Consider the following 20,894-nt stretch of genomic DNA (forward strand, 5'->3'; position numbering starts at 1 on the left):
TGTACGTGGTGGCCAGACTCGACCACGTTGGATTAGAAGCCTACCATATCCACTAGTGACACATTCAAGGGGTGCACTTGGTGAACCCCAAATCTCCACTGAAGTAAATCCTGCTCCATAGGGGTGTCTCCAGCACAGCAGCTCTTTGGCTGTAGTTGCAGCTGGTCTCTTCACAGCCAATTCACCTGAGGGTCAATTCCTCCCAGTGATTCCAACATTAACCAAGTCTCAACTACAACAGGTCAGAGCACATGGGCCACACAGGGGAGCACCTAGAAGGCCCAGCTCAGCTGACTGGGGAGGCAGAGCCACTGGACTCTACAGGACACCTACTACACAAAGCCACTCTACAAATTCCAGGAGATATAGCAGCTCTATCTAATACACAGAAACAAACACCTGGAAGCAGCTAAAATGTGGAGGCAAAGAAACATGTCACAAAGGAAAGAACAGAAGAAATCTCTAGAAGAGGAACTATGTGAAACAGAGCCAAGCAAGCTAAAGAGAGTTCAGAATTTTGTTTATAAAGATAGTCATATTAGTAAGAGTGTTCTGAAAACAACTGAGACCATTGATGACATAATAAAGCACAAATCTGAAATGAAGGCTACATGAACTGAAGTAAAGAATAATTTACAGGGAATCAACAGTAGAGTAGAGGAGGCTGAGAATCAAATCAGCAATTTGGAACATGTGGAAAAAAACCCACCCAACCAGAAGAGGAAAAAGAAAAAAGAATACAGAAATAGGAAGATAGTATAAGGAGCCTCTGGAACAACTTCAAGTGGCTCAATATTCATATACTTGGGATTCCAGAAGGAAAGGAAAGAGAGCAAGAAATTGAAAACCTATTTGAAAAAATGACAGAAAACTTCCCCTTCCTGGGGAAAGAAATTGACTTAAAAGTCCAGGGAGCACAGAGGGTCCCAAACAAGAGGAAGCCAAAGAGGCCCACAGCAAGACACATCATAATTAAAATGCGAAAGGTTAAAGACAAAGAGAGAATTTTAAAAGCAGCAAGAGAAAAACAGTTAGTTACCTACAAGGGAGCACCCATATGACTGTCAGCTGATTTCTCAACAGAAACTTTGCAGGCCAGAAGGGAGTGGTAAGAAATATTCAAAGTGATGAAAAACAAAGAACTACAAACAAGATTGCTCTACCCATTAAAGCTACCATTTAGAACCGAAGGTCAGAGAAACAGCTTCTCAGATAAGAAAAAGCTAAAAGAGTTCATCACCACCAGACCAGCACTACAGGAAATGTTGAAGGGTCTTCTTTAAGAAGAAGCTAATGAACAAAAGAATCTGATGAACAAAATAGATCCAGAGACACTGACACATGTAACAGAAGATCATATTTCAGAGGGAAGAGGGAAGGGGAGGTGGAGGGTGGGAAGAGATTAACCAAAGAAGTTATATGCATATATGCATAACCCATGGACACAGTCAATAACAGAGTGAATGCCTGGGGAAAAGGGTGGGAGCAAGGTGGTGAGAGTCAATTGGTGTATAAAATGGGACACCTGCAATACTTTCAACAATAAAGATAAATTTAAAAAATGTAAAAAAATGAAAAGAAAAATTTAACTTGAGTATCCACTAATCTTTCCCACCTACTAGACAATGATTAAGTATGTTCTGTTACTAATCAGTGTTACTGTTTTAATAATATTGCTCTTGTTCCTGGTGTGTAAATGTTTTACTAGATGCAGATAAACAAAATAATGGCAGCTCAATAAATTGAAATGATCCAGAATATCTTTTAATTATAAGGGAAAACTCAGTCTAAAATGGCTGACAGTCATCCCCCCCCTCCTTTCCCCTTCCTGCACCCTGCCACTTTCCTGCGTTGGCCATACTAGATAGGTTAGCTCTGTCCTCTTACCACAACATAGGCGGAAGCATGTATGGTATATAATTCCTTGCCAGATTGCGTTTGGGGCTCAGGCTTCAAACTTGGAGTCCTCTGGTCTCACCAACGTAAAATAAACCTCCTGAACCCCTAGCCTCTGAGTGCTGCTTGGTCTTTCTGTAAGGTGAACGTCTTCAGTTACACAACATTACAGGCACATATAGGATCTGACTGCCTCCCATTCACCTGTTTTTTATTTTTCAGGGAAGGCCTGAGTGGCAGCCTTGCAAACTCAGAGACCTAAAAATACCATAAAGGATGGTCTGAAATTAAAACTTTTTAACTAAAGCCCAGTTTATGGTGGGTAGTCATGTCCTAGGCTGGTATCTTCCCTGACAAAGGTCAATGTTTACCTTAACTGAGCCTGTCTATTGTTTTTTTGCATCTATGATAACATATCCTTGGGGTGTCAAGGTAATTTTCCTTTTTCCAGGCCCCATTAAAGTACAGGCACCACTCTGCAGAAATTACAAATCCCCTCATTGTTATTGAATTAATTGGCACACTGTTATTTATCCTGCACCCACTGAACTAAAAGAAGTGTGTCCATCATTTTTTTTTATCCAATCCCAGAGGTTTCCCCCCTCCCCCAGCTTTTCTTTCTCTTCCCTCCCCATTCTATCTCCAATGGATTTCATGTAACCCACTTATATCTTCTCCTTTGATTGCAATGCATAAAACAAAGTGCAAAACTGCCGTTCTCCAGAGTATTATCTCAGTTCCTTGAGATTTTGCTTCCGGTAAGATGATAGTTTTGCACTTTATTTTACACATTATAATATGAAATTCATTGCAGACACTTTAGGGAGGTGGGAGAAAACAAAGCAGGAAACCTCTGGGTTTGGAAAAAAGGTAAAATGGTAAACATATGCATATCTTTTACATAGGTTGGTACTGGACAGTTAATAGTCAACAAGTAACATGATTAAAATAACAATGAGAGGATTTGCAGTCTCTGCTCTGGTGCATTAGTTGTGCCCTAAAGGGTCCAAAAAAAGGGAAGTTACTGTTACATTCCAAAGGTATGTTGTCTCAGATGCAAAAGACAATAGACGGGCTCACTTGAGGTCAAGATTGACTTTTGTCAGGAAAGGTTCTAGCCTAGGACATGACTAGGGGGCCATAAATTGCCTTTAGTTAAAAAGTTTTAATTTTAGAACATCCTTTGTGGTTATTTTAGTTCTCTGAGTTTGCAGTTCTGCCATACAGGCCTTCCCTGATCTTGTCAGGTTAGCCTGTGTTCCCTTTTCATCCACAACTATTTACAAGCTGTATACAAATCACTTGTAGAGTAGCCTTTGTGGACTCAAAGACCTTTACCACACCCCTGGGAACTCTGCTTCTTCAAGAAAGTCTGCACATTTAACCCATACTGACCCAGCTGCTGATCAACATGCATTACTTATTGCCTGCTGTATTCCCAATTCGGTACTAGAGAACCATTCAGTGGGACTGAAAAATCTAAAGTGTGTTCCCCCACTTTTGATGACATCATGTTTTAAGTGTGGGAGCAAGACTATAGTATTCCTATTCATGAATCAAAAGTTGGATTTGTGATCTGATAAGAACACATGTTCCTATGGAGACATTTGAACATTGAAATCTGTACTGTAATTTTTAATAAATCAGGCTGTTTGATTATAATAGAAAATACAAATGAAGAAATAGCATATGCTACAGTCATGTGCTGCAAAACAACTTTTCTGTTAAGGATGGACTGCATTTCCAGTGGTTGCCCCATAAGATTATAATGGAGCTGAAAAATTTCTATCACCTGGTTACATTGTATTGCAACACATTATACAAATACTTACCATTGCATTACAATTACCTACAGCATTCAGTACAGTAATATGTTGTAGAGGTTTGTAGCCTAGGAGCTGTAAGGGAATAGAATTTGCCCTGCCAAAATATGTCTATTTGAAATAAGGATTATTTTAGGGTTCTTAATTTTAAGAAACAGCAGACTTGGGAGGAGCTCTGAAAATCAAGTAGAAGTCACCCTTTGTAAGAGATGCTTACATTTCTAAAAATATGTATATATATGTATATATATATATATTCATTTGTAAGTGTGTCTCCCTTCTTGTACCAGGAAGAGGATGATGACTTAATTTCTAGCAATTCTTATCAATGTAGAAGACAATTGACTTAAATCTGCATAACACTCTTAACCTTGTTTATTATGCTTTTTTTGGTAACTTGCCAGAATAGACTACTTCACTCCCAACAACTTATTTTTTCTTTAGCCAAAGATGGGTATTTAACCAGATGGGTTGGGTCATTTTAGGGAGGTACTCAGTTTTCCTGGGTTTCTCGCTTGTATACCGGAGGTATGCATAGTATTAAACCTTTGTTTTTTCCCTCTTAATCTGTCCTTTAGTACAGGGTTGTCTCAGTGAAGAACCCAAAAGGATAGAGGGAAAATTATTTTTCCTTCCCTAGAGAGCAATAGGCTTTACCATGTGTGTAGTAGGCTATACCATCTAGGTTTGTCTAAGTGACTCTGTTATGTTCACAGCAACAAAATTGCCTAATGATACATTTCTCAGAATGTATCCATATTAAGAGGCTCATGATTCTATATGTAATTGTTAATTAAGTGTCTAAGTAGTGTGACAGAGTGCTGCAGGTTTAACTGAACAGGAAGAAAGTTTGTCTGCCTGGCACACATCAGAGTCAAACTCTGAACACAGAATTGCAGTGGAAGAATTAGAGTCACTTTATGACAGGGCACCACACAAGCAGAACCAGAAGCTATCACTTAAAAGCCCAAACTCTCCAATGGATTTAATGGCAAACAACCATGAGTAATCATGAGTAAGGGATTCAAGGTCATGGGTTGTGTTGACTTGTCCCTTATTATGCAAGCTTCTGCAATTTTCTTTATCTCATTTTTTGAGTTCTTGGCAGCATACTCTCAGGGTCTTTGTGACTGTGGCCAGGTGGTCTTTCCTGCTTACAGAATTCTGCAATATATCTTGGCATTGAGCCAGTGATGTTGTCTTAAACAGAGGAAAAAAAGAGCTATGCATTTTGTGCTTAATAGGCTACATTCTTCTATAATCTTAAGCAGTGTATGCTTTATATACTTCTCTGAAACTTGCTTTCAGGAAGTTTTCCAGGCCCCAGGACATGATTATGTTTCAGTGCAACTATGACTCTCTCAAGAGTTAATAACGGACAATGGTGGGGAGAGGGACTGGGGAGGGGGAAGGGACGGGGTGGAGAGGGTCATTGGGGGAGAAAAAAGGACATCTGTAATATTTTAAACAAAAATAAAATTTAAAAAAGAGTTAATATAATAATTTTAACTGAAAGCTAAATTCTAGTATACATATTCTGTTATGATTTGCTATCAGTTTCACAGGAAAAATTTCTTTCATATGGAGTGACCAGGATAGTTTTCATTGAAGAGGGAAGATGTATAAGTTTCTGGAAAGGAGGGAAAGAGCATTCTAACATAAATGTAGTGGTTGTCAGAGTAGCAAATTTATCCATATTGGAGTGATTCCAGTGTTGGGCAGATGGTGTTACTTTGGTGCCCTAAGTAACAAAGCTCTAATCTGACTCCATGTTACCCTGGGCAGCAAATTAATTTTTGGGGGGCCTTATTTACTTGCCTTTGGATAAATACATTGTTATGTCCGAGAATCAGGTCCCCTATGCGGAGGAAAGAAAATCACTCCAGAGCTGATAATGTAATAGCAAAAGGGACTTTTATTCCAGCTAGCTGGGGTTCGTTCGTATCCAACGCAGTGGAATTCTGACTCGAACCCTGATCTAAATTTACAACAGGCTTATATAGGGTTACAGTGAGTAAGCAATCATTGTCCTTGCAAGGGTTGTAAATTCTTCAGGAAGGGTGGGCTCAGGATGTTTCTCAACCACAGGTGCCTGAGGCTTGAGTGCACCTGGTATTTGTCAAACCCACCGATTTAAGTTAATTCCTGGAACTGCCTCCACCCTCTGCAGTTTACTGAGTCACTCATGTATGCCTTTTGTCCTGCCCCGGGGCCTAGGGGCCTGCCTCTGTCTTGGTGGGTCCTCACAACATCAGGGCTATCTATCAGATGAAATAAAAACAAAGCTCCCGTTAATAAAGGAGATATGGAAATGCCAGAAATATACCAATTTGTACAGTAATATATCACTTAAGAGATATCTACACCCTTGCTTCAAAATGTCATTACCTGTTTATTAAGGTCAGGAAGCTTCTCTCTGAATTTGGTTCCTGCATGAGTCCCCAAAGAGTTCTTTCTGTGGACAAAAAGGAGACACAAGCTAGCCTGATAAGCTCAGGGAAAGCCTGTGTGGCAACCTTGCAAACTCAGAGACCTAATATAACCACCAAGAATTGTCTAAAATTAAAACTTTTTAACTAAAGGCAGTTTATGGCCAGTAGTCTTGTCCTAGGCTAGAATCTTTCTTGACAAAAGTCAATCTTGACCTCAACTGAGCCTGTCAATTGTCTTTTGTATCTGAGATAGCATACCTTTGGAATGTCAGGGTAAATTCCCTTTTTCTAGACCCCTCAGTGCACAACAAATGCATCAGAGCACAGAGACTACAAATCCTCTCATTGTTATTTTACTCGTGTTAATTGTTGACTATTAACTATCCTGTCAGCCCCTTATGAAAGATGACTATTATTTTATTTTTTTATCCAAACCCAGAAGCCTCCTGCTTTGCTTTCTCCCACCTTCCTAATCTATCACCAGTGACTTTCATATTGTATAGTATAAAATAAGGTGCAAAACTGTCATTTTCTCGGGCATTATCTTAATGCGTTGATATTTTGCTTTTTGAAAATTGTCGACAGTTTGGCTCAAGGAAATTCACAAAAATTCTTCACAGGTTTGAATGTTTAAGTTGACTCCCTCTATGAAATTGACAGCTGCTCAGTGGGTGTCTTAAGATGCCAGGTTCAATCAAGAGAGAACCAAGAGAATTTTCTACGTAAAATAGTCAATTTATTCATGAAAAGACCAATGAAAGTTTCACATAAAGAACTTGCAAAGATGTATAGCCTGGTCGTACAATGCATACATTATAAAATAATATTGGTATAAGAATTTAGAACTAGAAAAACAATTACAATTTCTTGAAGCCTCACATTTGACAGCACAGAAACAGAAGCCCAGAATGTTACAGGGAAACTATAAGGAGGCCTTGGTTCTTGTCTTCTTGAGGGCAAGATTTCAGTCAAGAGACAAAGTGTAGAAAAGCAAGAATTTGTTGGCTGCAGCCAAAGTGTACTTAGAACAGTGAAGAAAGTAAGGGCATAGAAGAAGCAACAGGAGAGGCTAGGCTGGGCAACCTTGGTTCACTGGGAAGTCAGAGAGAAAAAAGGTTTGGGGACTTGGGAGAGTTTCAGGGCATGAGTCAGGGATGAGCTGCCACTGCCCACTGTTCCCTTGGTTGAAGGTCTCATGGGGTTTCCTCAGAGGGGAGGAGATGGCTCTGGTGTGCTCCCCTTGGAGGTGAGTGTGGGGAGATCCAGCAGGGTCCTTTGTTTTGAGCTATTTATCTCTTCCTTGCCTGCAGGAACTCTTTGAGGAGGTTTCAGGGGAGTGTCCCAATAGAATATTCATCAGCTTTCCACTTGTGCTCTTTCAGGGTCATGGGCTCCACTGATTGGTCAGTGCCAGGGCAGGAAGTCATTAGTCAATGTAGGTGATCCTGAGTCAGCCACGGGTACCATCTTCTGGATTTACAGTTTATCTGGGCCTCTATTAGAAATATAACTGAGGCCTAGATGTTATCTTTAGGGAGGAAATGCTCAAGGGGTCTAAATCACATGACCAACGATATGCTAGGGGAAGATAGATTACCCTGGGGAAAAAGTTCTTGTTTTCCCAGTTTTGCCCCTTGCTAAGCATCTGGAGCTTCCTTCCCTGGTGTGTTTCTGTACCTTATTTTCTGTACCTGAGTTTCTGTACCTGGCCTATCTAACACAAATAATTTACTCTCAAGTGTCCTTGTTTCAGGGAAGATAGAACTTACTAGGTGGCTGCTAATTGCTCTTTGACAATCTGTCTCAGTTTCCTTATTCCATTTGTTCTGGGATTTTCCTATATTTTACTATGTTATAACAAAATTACCTGAGATCTCACAGTTAATAAATGTCTTCAGAATTTTGTTTGTCACCTATGTATTAAACTGAATCCTGAATTTATCTAGTTTTCTTAAATATTTGGCTACAACCCTCCAAATAATGTTTCATTTTTCTCTTATCCTTTGATTTAGAATTTTTAAGAATTAAAAATGCTTTTTCCTTCCATCAGGCCATTTGTCATAATTCTTGTTCTAACTTTTGCCTCAATAATAATGAGGTTTATAATACAGTTTGTCTCCACCAGGTTACAAGCCTTACTCGTATTCGAGGAATACCACCTCTAGACACCATCACCACCTCCTTCTGGGTCTCATCATCCCTCTGATAGACAGCAAGGATCTCTTGGCTCTGAAGAAAAATGCCACCCTCTTTCAACAGGAAGTAGTTATGGAAGAGACCCTGTTCCTCTTTTCTCTGGAAGAATTTAGATCCAAGATCCTTGAGGTGGGATGTGATAGGCAGTTAGACAGAAATGAGCAGAACAAGAATGATGGGTCAGGTACAGAAAGTCATCAGGGTGGAAAGCCCTGGATTCTTAGCAAAGGATGATTGTAGGGTAGGACCTTGCCCTCAGGGTAGCTTTTCCTCCTGTAGCATATTGCTGGTCATGTGGTTGGGATCCCCCTCACATTTACTCCATCGAGATAGCGTCTAGGCCTCAGTTGTATTCCAGCTCCAGGCTCAGAAAAGCAGCAAACCCACCCAAGGCTGACCTCAGAACCAGCTCCATTGAATGATGGCCCCTGCCCTGCCACCGATCAATCAATCAGTGGAGACCACAAGCTTGAAAGGATATACCTGGAAAGCTGATGAATATTATAATGAGATCTTTCCCTGGGACCTCTGCTAAAATAAAACCATTAAGATAGAGGACCCAGAGCTCTCTCTCCTGGTAGCAACCTGTACCTTTGTCTTTGCCTTTCCCTTCTCTCCACCCCCACACAGGCTCATCACTGTTACCTTCCTCATTCTCAAGTACCAAAGGCCCTTCCTTTGTCTCTATAACTTGTTCCCTAAGCCCATTTCTTCTAGAAATTACTTCTTCCACTTCTGTAATTTTACCAAATATATGTTCTCTTGCATAAAAAATAAATACACAGTCCAGTGCTCCCTTCATCATACTATATGCTGTCACCCACAAATCATAGAATGTCTAACATTTACTGAGTTTGCTTTATGCCAGACTCTGGGTTAAGTACATGTATTGTCTCACTGAATCCTCACAAGAACACAAAAAATCTGGTATTATGAGTGCAAAAAGGAAACTGAGACAGATAGTTAAATGTCCAAGCAGTTTACAGCCACCTAGTAAATTGCAAAATCTTACCTTTCCTATGCAAGGGTACTTAAAAGTAAATGGTTGGCACTGCTCCACTTCAACCGGAGGGTAAATAGCTTAAATTACCCTACTCAGGGAGATATATAACTGAAGACCAATTAGTGCCATTTGTGTGCCAACTACACACAAGGATGGATAAAGTCAGGGGAATAAATCTCATTTTGGTGCATCTATGACTTTTCAGTGAGTTAACAAGCAGCCCACCATGGCTCACTTCTTTCCTGTAATGTTTCTAGATAGGCAAAGCAGAGCAAAACCACCTAGGCTCTCTCCTGTTGCTTCTTCTACCCTAAGCCCTTCCTTTGTTTCACTGTTCCAGCTTTAATAAGCATAGTCTCAAAACCACCTGAACTAGAATTGTGAAATCTTTTCTGGACAAAGTAAAAAACCCACACACTACCAGCAGGGTTGAGGCAGATCCACTCTGGGCCCGGCCCCTTTCCAGTGACAGTATTAATGAGGACTGAAGCTTTTAGAGGTTAAGTAATTTGCTCTAGTTCAGAGAACTACTAAGTGGCTTAATTCAGGTCTATCTAGCACTGAAGTCCATTAACTTCATAATTATGCAACACTGTCTACAAATAGTAAAACATGCTTGGAAGAATGCTAAGCCTCACTAGAAATAAATGCAAGCTGAATTAATTAATAGATACATTTTACTTCTCTTAAGTTAATAATAATAAAGAAGCTCAAAGCTGGAGAGGCTGCCAAGAATCAGGAACACTTACATATTCCTGATAATGATATAGTTATTCATTGTAAATTTGTATAGAGCACACTTTGGTATTATGCATCAAGAAATCTAAAAAAACCAGCCTGTTTTTTCCTATTTCCAGCAATCCTATTTCCAGGATACATCCTAAGGAAATAATTATAATTTTAATATATATTAAAATATATTTTTGTACATCATTATTGATATTTCTATTAGTGGAAAACTGAGAATTGTCCAAAGCTCCCAATGGGAAATGTTTAAATCCTATAATCATAGAGCACTGAAACTAGAATCTTTGAGGTCATTTTGTTTAAACACTATTTTTTTGCCCTACTCTCACCCCCACCCACACCTCCACCCCCATCCCCCACTGTATTTTTCAGGTGAAGCAACTGAACTCAAGTAAAGTCTGATAAAAATTGGAGTGACTATTCTGCAACCATCAAACATGATAAAGACCATGAAATGTAGGAGAAAGGTATGGATAACATATTATAGTCACAGCCACTTATGAAAATGTAATGAAACAAGTAAGTAAAAAGATACTCAGCAAAGTTAAATTTTTAGGGGCCAGTTCTTGATAGCTATCCAATATCTCTAAATTATTGAATTTTGTACCACGCTGCTTAGAACATTTTCCTGATTCAGGAATCATTTATGTAGAGAAGGGAGAGAAAGGAAGTGGTCCTGTTCTTAACAATGCAAAGATAATAGCCAGGCTGAATGGCTCAGTTGGGTGAGCCTTGTGCCATACACCGAAAATTTTTTGGGTTTGATTCCCAGTCAGAACACTTACCTCAGTTGAGAGTTCGATCCCTGGTTGTGGCCTGTACTGGAGGCAACTGATTGATGTTTCACACATTGATGTATCTCTCTCTCCCTTCCTCTCTCTCTAAAATCAATTAAAAAAATGTTTGTGGATGAGAATTTGAAAAAAAAAGATAATCCAAAGAAAATGGAATAATTAATAGTGGAGTGGAAGTCAGGCAACCTTAGATTCAGTTCCAACTCTGCCATTAAAAGCATGTGTCCATCCCTACCTTGGGACTCTGCTTTCTCATTTGCATTGGAGTAGATGCTCTTGAAGATCTTTTTTCCATAGATAACACTGCCATTCTGTATGTTTCAGAAAGCTTAAAATTTAATTGCAAATTTGAGTTGTTTAGAACATAATACCAAGACAATTAGTTTAAATCCTACATGTCCCCTGTCCTGTTATCATAGACCAGTCCCTCAACTCTGCAGTCTTACAAATATCAGTTACTGGTTATGGGGAGACCTGAACAAAAGAGTGTTTGGGCTACATCCTCAAAATGAGTGTGAAAAATCCCAAGTTAATGTTACCTGAATATGAAGAAAAAAATGCATGACCTACTTAAGACTCTTATGTCAGTTTGTTGGAAGTCAGTGGAAAAGATTCAAAGGAAGAAAGCAAGTGAGGTCCTTTTAATGGCCTACATTTGGAGGGAAAAAATGGAAAAATTAATTAGTAATCTTTAGTACTATATACCAGTAAGTTTTCACACAAACTTTGACTATCCCATGGGGATGAATAAGAGGCCAATAAGGGTAGTTCACTGCTTACAGCTCTCCTAAGGAGGAGACTCCTTTCTTTTTTAGTTGTGCCCTGGTAACCAGTATGTGTGGAGATGTCCTGACAACAGCAATACTTTCCTTTACTTATAGTTTTGAAAGCTGTTCCGCATCCATGACCTCATTTGACACTCACAATAGTCCTATGAGGCAAGGATGATTACATTCTCCCCATTTCACAAGTATATCAATGACTTTAAGTGATCTCAAAGTTTGTAAGTGCAGAACTTGAATTCGAGTCCATATAATCTGATCCCGAGTTCAGTGCTCTTTCCCCAAGACATTTTTTCTCTATTTCAGGTGCAAACCCTCACAGCAGCCTCCAAGAGCCACCTATTGTTTCTTTTTCTACTGAGTGGTCCATGATCTCCTCAATCCTTATATTTAGTTCTGCTTTCCATTCTGTTGTAGATCAATATACCTAGAAATCAGAAATTTTAAAGTAGATTGTGAATGTGTTAAAAGCTTGGTTGATGGCATTTCTTAAGGAATTATTTATTTTTACAAACTATAAATAATTTTTCTAAGAGAGAATATTGCCCAAGTCATGAAAACTATTACCAATGTTTTATGGCGAATATATTCTATTAAACTAAGATGGTATGAGCATAGATTGTCTTTGTCATTCACTACTAATCTGAGGAGGAAATAAAGAAGAGTCTTTGGATGACACTCTCACTACACTCTCACTAACTTATTCAGATCCAAGAACACACATGCTTCCAGTTGCTTTATTTTTTTTAAAGATTTTTTTTTGGTTATTTTATTTTATTTTATTTTTTAGAGAGAGAGAGAGGAAGGGAGAGGGAGAGGGAGAGAGAAACACAGATGTGAGGATGAAGCACCTATCAACTGCTTTCTGTAAGACCCGGACCTGGGATCCAGTCCACAACCTGGGCATATGCCCTGACCGGGAATCAAACTGGCAAGACTTTGGTGTATGGGATGATGCCCAACCAACTGAGCCACACTGCCCAAGGTCAGTTGTTCTATTTTTTATGGTAGGTCTTGACCACATTTACTTCTTCATCACAAATTCTAGAGTCAGCATAGGCTGGCTCTGAGTAATCAAACAATTTCCCTTATTCTTAAGGCATGACATTCTGTTATTATCATTACTATTATTTAAAATCCTCACCCGAGGATATGCCTATTGATTTTAGAGACAGGGGAAGGGAGGGAGGGAAGGAGGAAGAAAGAGAGAGAGACATCAATGTATTGCCTCCCACACACACCTTGACCTCGGATCAAACCCAGAACCTAGGTATGTGCCCTGACTGAAAATCACACCAACAACCTTTTGTTGTTCGGTATGATGCTCCAACCAACTGAGCCACACTGGCCAAGGCACATTCTTTTATCTTTTAACCAGGTACTTGTTCCTCCCAATTGAGACTTAATTTTGATTTGGTGCTTGGAATACACCGATGTTCGTTAGTCTTAGAGGCCAACGCACACACTAACATCACTCAGATGAACTCAGTGAGGTGGCCAGTAGAGTTCCCATTCTCACGTGCCAGCACAGATTTACTTGTTGACTTTTTCCAGCACTTTGAGCAAACAAATGGTTGAAAGGGAGATGAATAAAAGCCAAGGATGAGACAGAGATAAGAGCCAAGCAGAAAGACAAAGATTTTATAACATGTTATAATTGATTATTCATTAAGCCCTTAAAGAGTATCAGACTGACATTAAAAATATGAAAAATGAGGCTCAGAGTGCAGATGGGTTTTTCTTTAAATATGATTATTTTTGTAAAATTTAATTTATTGGGATGACATTGGTTAATAAGATTAAATAGGTTTCAAGTTTACATTTCTATAATACATCATGTGTATATTGCATTGTGTATCCGACACCCAAAGTCACATTATCTTCCATCGCCATATATTTCACTGCTTTTACCCTTTACTACTCCCCCACCCCCCTTCCCCCTGGTAACCACTATATCATTGTCTGTGTCTATGAGTTTCAGTTTTATATCCCACATGAGTGATATCTTTTGGTTCTTAGCTTTTTCTGACTGACTTATTTCACTTAGCATAACATTCAAAGGTCCATTCATGTTGTCCCAAATGATAGTATTTCATCTTTTCTTATGGCTGAGTAGTATGCCATAGCATATATGTACCACATCTTTATCCAGTCCTCTGTCGAAAGACACTTTGGTTGTTTCCATGTCTTGGCCACCGTGAAAAATGCTACAATAAACATAACAGTGCATATATCTTTGTGAATACATGTTTTCTAATTTTTAGGGTAGATACTCAGAAGAGGGCTTGCTGGGTCACATGGTAACTCTACACTTAATTTTTTTTTTTAATCCTTACCAGAGGATATTTTTTCCATTGTTTTTCAGAGAGAGTGGAAGGAGGAGAGAGAGAAAGATAGAGGGAGAGAGAGAAACATCAACGTGCAAGAAACAGATCAATTGGTTGCCTCTCGCATTCGACCCAACCAGGGCTGGGGATGAGCCTGCAACTGAGATATGTTCCCTTGGCCAGATTCAAACCTGCGACCCTTCAGTCCTTGGGCTGACACTCTAACCACTGAGTCAGTTAAGTAAACCAGCTAGGGCTATACTTAATTTTTTGAGACACCTCCATACTATTTTTCACAGTTGATGTACTAGTTTACATTGCAACCAGCTGTAAATGAGGGCTCCCTTTTCTCCACAACCTCTCCAATATTTGTTATTACTTGTCTTGTTGATAATATCTATCCTCACAGGTGTGAGGTGGTATCTCATTGTAGTTTTGATTTGCTTTTCCCTAATTGCTAGTGAGGGTGAACATCTTTTTATATATCTGTTGGCCATTTGTATGTCTTCTTGGGAGAAGTGTCTGTTTAGGTCCTCTGCCTATTTTTTAAATAGGATTGTTTGTTTGGTGTTGAATTGTATAAGTTCTTTATGTATTTTGGATATTAACCCCTGTCACAGATGTTGTTTGCAAATATCTTCTCGCATTCAGTTAGTTGTCTTTTTTTCCTGTTTATGGTTTCTTTTGCTGTGTATAAGTTTTTTATTTTGAAATAGTCCCATTCATCTATTTTTGGCTTTACTTCCCTTGCCTTTGAGGTCAAGTTCATAATATTTTCTCTAAGACCAAGATCCGTACATTTGGTACTGATGTTTTCTTCTATGTAATTTATTGTTTCACGTCTTATATTTAGGTCTTTGATCCATTTTGAGTTAATTTTTCTGTATGGGAACAAACTGTAATCTAGTTTCATTCTTTTGCATGTAACTTTTCAATTTATTTAGCCCCATTAAAAAAATTTTTTTTTTTTACTCCTCATCTGAGGATATTTTTTCCATTGATTTTTTTACAGAGTGGAATAGAAGGAAGGCGGGAAAGAGAGAGAGACAGAGAGACAGAGAGAGAGAGAGGTATATCAATGTGAAATAGACACATTTATTGGTTGCCTTCTGGATTAGCTCAGACAAGGACCAGGGATTGAACCTGCAACTCAGGTTAATACCCTTGACTGGAAATCAAACCAATGACCTTATAGTGTGCTGGCTGACATTCTAACCAGTGGGAAACACTGGCCAGGGCAAAATACCATTTTCTGAAGAGGCTTTTTTCTCTCCATTGTATGTTTCTGGCTCCTTTGCCAAAAATTATTTGACCATATTCTTGTGGTTTCATTTCTGAGCTCAAATTTTGTTCTATTGATATGTATGTCTGTTTTACTGCCAATACCATGCTGTTTTGATTATTGTAGCTTTGTATTATAATTTGAAGTCAAGGCATGTGTTACCTAATGGCTTTTTGGTTTTATCTCAGGATTGCTTTGGCTATTTTGAGTCATTTGTGGGTCCATACAATTCTGATGATGTTTTTTCTGTTTAATTTAAATATGTCTTTGGGATTTTGCCCTAGACAGTTTTTCTCAGTGGTTAGTGTTGGCCCAGACACTGAAGGGGTTTATGTTCGATTCCCTGCACATGCAGAAGGCAACCAATTGATGTATCTCTCAGATTCATGTTCTTCTCTCTCTCTCTCTCTCCCTTTCACTCTCTCTGAAAAGCAATGGAAAAAATATCCTCAGGTGAGGATAAAAAAAAGTAAAAAAAATAAAAATAAAAATTGGAATTTTAATGGTGATTGCATTAAATCTGTATATTGCTTTGGATAATACAGACATTTTAACTATGTTGATTCTTCCACGTCATGAACATGGAATATCTTTCCATTTCATTGCATCTTTTTCAACCTATTTTAATAATGCTTTATAGTTTGTAGTATATAAGTTCTTCACCTCCTTTGTTATGTTTATTCTTAGGTGTTTTGTTCTTTGTTGCTGTAATTGCGAATGAAAGTTTTTTTCATTTCTTTTTCTGAAATTTTATTGTTAGTATGTAAGAATGCAGTGGATTTTTGTACATTGATTTTATATCCTGCAACTTTACTGTATTTGTTTGTTGTTTCTAATAGTTTTATGGTGGAGTCTTTTGGCTTTTCTATATAAAGAATCATGTCATCCTAATGTCAGAGGGATGGAGGAGGGTAGGTGGGTGGAGGGGGAGAGATTAACCAAAGAATTTATATGCATATATACACAACTCCAAAACACAGACAATTGTGAGGAGAGGGATAGGGGAGGAGGATGGGACCAGGTAGAATGGGTCATTGGGGAGAAAAAGGGACATCTGCAGTATTTTAAACAAACAAACAAACAAAAAAAGAATCATGTCATCATCAAAAAGTAACCATTTTACTTCTTCTTTTCCAATTTGGATGCCATTTATTTCTTTCTCTTACCTGATTGCTCTGGCTAAGACTTCCAGTACTATATTAAACAGAAATGGTGAGAATGAACATTTTTGTCCTGTTCCCCACCTTAGAAGAAAAGGTTTCAGTTTTTCATCATTGCATATAATATTAGCTGAGGGTTTATCATATATGGCCTTTATTATGTTAAGGTACTTTCCTTCCATTCCTATTTTATTGAGTGTTTTAATCATAAATAGATGTATTTTATCAAATGCTTTTTCTGCTTCTGTTGATAAGATCATATGCTTTTTATGCTATCTTTTGTTAATGTGGTGTATTACATTGATTGATTTAGGTATGTTGAACCATCCTTGTGTTCCTGGAATGAATCCCACTTGTTTGTGATGTATTATCTTTTCAATGTTTTGTTTTATTTGATTTGCTAGTATTTAAAAAATATATTTGCATCTGTATTCATCAGAGACATTGGTCTTTAGTTTTTTTTTGTGTGTTGTCCTTGCCAGGTTTTGGTATCAGTTTTATGTGGGCCTCATAAAATGTGTTAGGAAGTATTGCCTCTTCTTCAATTTTCTGGAAGAACTTGAGAAGGATAGGTATCAAATCTTCTGGGAGTATTTGGTATAACTTATGGGTGAAGCCATCTGTTCTAGAGTTTTAGGGAGGTTTTTTGATGGGTATCTCAGTGTCCTCACTGTTTTTCAGTCTATTTAGATTTTCCAATTTCCCTTGATTCAGTCTAGGAAGGTTATATATTTCTAGGAACTTATCCATTTCCTCTAAGTTATTGAATTTGGTGGCTTATAGCATTTCCCAGTGTTCTATTATGATCCTTTGCATTTCTGTAATGTTTGTGGTAATGTCTCCTCTTTCATTTCTGTTTTTGTTTGAGTCTTTTCTTCTTTTCCCATAGTGAGTCTAGCCAGAGTTTTGTCAATTTTATTAATCATTTTAAAGAACCAGTTGTTTGTTGCATTAATTTTTTGTATAGTCTTTTTGTTGTCTATTTTGTTCAATGCTGCTATAATCTTTATTATTTCCTTTCTTCTCCTGTCTTTGGGTTGCTTTTGTTCTTCTTTTTCTAGTTCTTAAAGATTTAATGTCAGATTGTTTACTTGAGATTTTTCTTGTTTCTTGAGATAGGCCTATAATTATACAACCTTCCTTATTATTACTGCTTTTGCTGCATCCCAGGCATTTTCACATGTCATATTGTCATTCTCATTTGTCTCTATATATCTTTTTTTTTTTTTTAATATATCTTTATTGATTTCAGAGAGAGGAAAGGAGATGGAGAGAGAGAGAGAAACATCAATGATGAGAGAGTCATTGATCGGCTGCCTCCTGTAGGCCCCCTACTGGGGATGGAGCCCTCAACCCGGGCATGTGCCCTGACTGGGAATAGAACCCCGATAGCCTGGATCCTAGGTCGATGCTCAACCACTGAGCCACACCTAGCCTGGCTCTATATACCTTTTGATCTCATTTTTTATTTTATTTTATTTTATTTTATTTTATTTTATTTTATTTTATTTTATTTTATTTTATTTTATTTTATTTTATTTTATTTTATATTTTATTTTATTTATTTATTTATTTATTTTATTTTTTATTTTTTTAGCATAGAAAAGAATGTACTTTTTAATATTTAATGCAGATATAAAAAAATCTCATGGCTTCTATTAAAAAGTCACAATTCTACTGTGCACAAATGAAGACAACTTTTCAAATACTTATGCCGAGTTTATAAAGGTGACCATAAACATACTGCGAGCCCAATAAAAACACAATGATATAGTACAGTCTTTTTTTTGGTCAGGCTTTAAAAGGTCTGTATTTATACAAATGCACAATACATCTTCGTTCCCTATGATTGTTATTTTTAATTCCAGGATTATCTGACTATAGAAATCTTACTTGAACATTTTTCACTACTTTTCTGTTTCAGAATGGAAGACACTGAGAAGTTATAGAATACATTTTAAAAACAGGATTGGGTAAAAACTTCACAAAGTGGAATAGTAAACACTTTACATGCTATAGTTATTGCCCTGCCAAAGATAAAAATGCCCCAATGTCCCATTTTCCTCTTATTTCACTTGAATTTTTAGATAATTATCTTAACTACCACTCCTTTGTATATATAGAAACTCTTTAAGACAAAAATGTAAAAATTTTAGGATCTCTAACAAAAATCCAAAATGTCACTAAGCCATTTTCCATTTTCAAAGTGTATTTAAAGAAATGCTTATTTCAATATAAAACCCCAAAGTGCTGAATGAAGACATGTTAATAACTTCACTTTAGCTTTAGAGGAACATTATTACAATTGGCTGTTAAGCATTGGTTTTTAATTTAACTTAGGCATTTGGTTTTTATTCTGCTATACTGTACTTTCAAATACATATATCAAAGAAATGAGCTGATTTTCTCCCCCTCAAAAGAATAGTTAAGTATTTCAGCTATAATACAAATCAATTTTTTGAGGAATGAAGAAATTCATGTCAAGCTAAATTGATTTTTAAAGTCTTAGCATAATTGCTATAAAAGAACTATAAAATAAAAATTTTTGAAAACAACAACAACACTGAAAATGTTTCTCTAGGAAAAAATATGCAACTTGTTAGATAAATGAAAATATAGCATTCCCATGGGGTACAGCCAACTATAGATCTGGCTTATGAAACTTTAAAAACTCACAAAAAGTAATTAGCACCGAAATTATTTAAAACTTCAAATGATATACTGAAGTGATTGCAAGCCCAAGTGTTTCATTATAAAAAGTTATATTTAACTTGGGAAGTTTCCCAAACAATAATAAATGTATTATTTTCAATCTTTAGAAGATGTGTTAGCTTTACTGATTTTCATAAAAATATGAAGGTAGTATATAGTAATTATTATTTACATTGGTTTGGGCAAAGCAGGGACAACAGAAGTCCGAATTATTTTCCAAATAATATGGGGTTATTTGGTGGGGTGGGTGGGGAGAAATTCCCCAAGTACAACTTATTTTTAGCTTATTGTTTCATCCTTTTTAAAAAAAATATTTTACTGGAGCTCTTTATAACACCTATGTTGCCCAGTTTGAACTCCTGTTATTTTCCATGCTCACTTGGTGGTGGTATTTAAGACTAGGCATGGGAATAGGGGTATTTAAAAATGGGCACAGGTTATAGCATTGTAGCACGAGTTTTGAATATCTTACAAGATGCATATTGAACCCTGTTATAATCAAGAGTTGAGTTTTATTTTAAACAACATCCACTTATAATTATATTATAAAACAGCACACAATTTGAAACAAGGCAAACTTTTTGGCTTTCATGTAGTAAAATACATAACTTCGCTAATTATGTATATATGGCTACCAAATGTCAACCAACAGCTCATTCAGCCGTATTTTAATGTTGTACATAAATAATGACAAGGTAAAGAACAGCAACTAGTCCAAAGGCTTGTAGGCCAAGGAACCACAGCATAACCCAAAAGAAACTGATGATCACTGGTTCCACAATTCGTTCTCCCAAGTACATCCTCGTAAAGCCCATGTTGATGAGGCTTTTGTTCAGCTCACCAAACAGTGTTCCCATCTTTTTGTAGTCATCTCCAACAGAATTGCTAGCATGGTTCTGTGATTCTTCACAGTCCTGCCGGCGCTCCTCCTGCAGCCGCGGCCCGCCCCGCCCCGGGCTCGCCCCGGGCTCCCTCTCGGCCCCCGCCGCCGCCGCCAGTTCCGCTGGAGCGTCCCCGTCCTCGCTGCGCGCCCCTCCGCCGCTGTCGTCGCCGCCACCCCCGCCTCCAAGAGGCTCCCGGGCCAAGCACATCCCCCCCGACAAGGACCGCCGCCGAAGGGGCCAGGCACTGAGCGGCGCCACCCCTGGAGGAAGCCGGTCCCAGATCTGCCGAGCCTGCTGCAGGCGGCAGACTGATCTCACTTTTAAAAAATTGATTTCAGAGAGAACAGAGAGGGAGAGAGAGATAGAAACATCAATTATGGAAGAGAGTCATTGACTGGCTTCTTCCTCCGCACCCCCTATTGTGGAGGGAGCCCAAAAGCCAGGCATCTGCCCAAACCAGGAATCTAACTATGACCTCCTGGTTCATGGGTCGATGCTTAACCACTGAGCCATGCCAGCCAGGCTTGATCTCACCTTTTATTTTTTTTTGACACAGTCATTTTTTAGTAACTTCTTGTTTAATTTCCACATATTTGCGGGATATTTTTATTTCCTTTTTGTAGCTGATTTCTAATTTCAAAGCCTTGTGGTTGGAGAAGATGCTTGGTATGATTTTAATATTCTTGAATTTGTTGATGCTAGTTTTGTATCCCAACATACAGTTTATTCTTGAGAATGTTCCTTGTGCAATGGAGAAGTATGTATAATCTGATGTTCTGGAATGAAAGGTCCTGTGAATGTCAATTATATCCATTTGGTCTAGTGTGTCATTTAAGGCCAATATTTCTTTATTGAT

The 20,894-nt window shown here is 38.0% G+C and overlaps 1 pseudogene; it reads right to left on the reverse strand.

Annotated features, from left to right (window-relative positions):
- Window positions 1-19,822: 19,822 nt before the first annotated feature.
- LOC148090496 (uncharacterized protein FAM241A pseudogene) lies at window positions 19,823-20,245 on the reverse strand (annotated as a pseudogene).
- Between the last annotated feature and the right edge of the window lie 649 nt (window positions 20,246-20,894).

This window comes from Miniopterus natalensis, chromosome X (genome assembly GCF_054644295.1).
Source record: "Miniopterus natalensis isolate mMinNat1 chromosome X, mMinNat1.hap1, whole genome shotgun sequence".
Lineage (NCBI taxonomy): Eukaryota > Metazoa > Chordata > Mammalia > Chiroptera > Miniopteridae > Miniopterus > Miniopterus natalensis.